Raw genomic sequence first — 831 nt, forward strand, 5'->3', positions numbered from 1 at the left:
GTGGGGACCACCCCCGGCCCTCGCCGCCCGCCAGCCTGAACTGGGCTGGAACTGGGCTCGCAAAAGCCCTTCCTAAGTATCTGCTTAGGGCTTTGTCATCTAACACTAAAAGGAAGCTGATAAAATTGCTCTGGGATAGAGACTACGGGCAGGGTAGCAAGGGAGTCGCTCTCCAGCCCTCGCCCCCTTTTGTCCCAGCTTTCCTGCCTTAAAATAAATTTACTGAATAAGAAATACCCGCTCCAGTGGCTGGTGTGTGGGTGTTTGACAGGAGCTGCACGCGCAGGTGTGCAGAGGCAGCCCTTGGGAAGGGCTTTAAGCCGCGTTTGGCTGTACGCGGTGCAGGGCTGTACGGTGGTGCTGCCTGCACGGGAGCTCCCCTGGGCCCCCGGAGGCAGCGCTGGCAGCTGCCTTGGACCCTCGGCAGCCTGTGGAGTCCCACGGGTGCTGCCGGCAGATGCAAGAGCTCAGCCCCTGAGCGCCAGCATGGGCTCAGCCATGCCCTCACCTGTGCTGAGGTCCTGTTCGGGCAACTCTCCCCCAGCACTAGCAGTTGTGAGGAGAAAGGGGCTCCTCTGGGATCACCCCCAGACCCACGGGAAGGAGCACTGAAGGGTTGCCCCGAGTCCGGGGCTGCCGACAGCCCGTGGAGGCTGCTCCAAGCGCTGCCGTCAGCGCGCACGCTCCCGCGGCTCCTCACCAGCACCCGCCGTCCTGCTCCCAGCCAGCAAACCTGCTTTTGCATCAAATCTAGGTTACTCTCTGTCTCTCTCTCTCTCAGACACCAGATTTTCCATTTGCTAAAGCGGTACTAGAACAAAGGCTCTCCCA

The sequence above is a fragment of the Phaethon lepturus genome, unplaced genomic scaffold (assembly GCF_000687285.1).
Source record: "Phaethon lepturus isolate BGI_N335 unplaced genomic scaffold, ASM68728v1 scaffold13671, whole genome shotgun sequence".
Taxonomy (NCBI): domain Eukaryota; kingdom Metazoa; phylum Chordata; class Aves; order Phaethontiformes; family Phaethontidae; genus Phaethon; species Phaethon lepturus.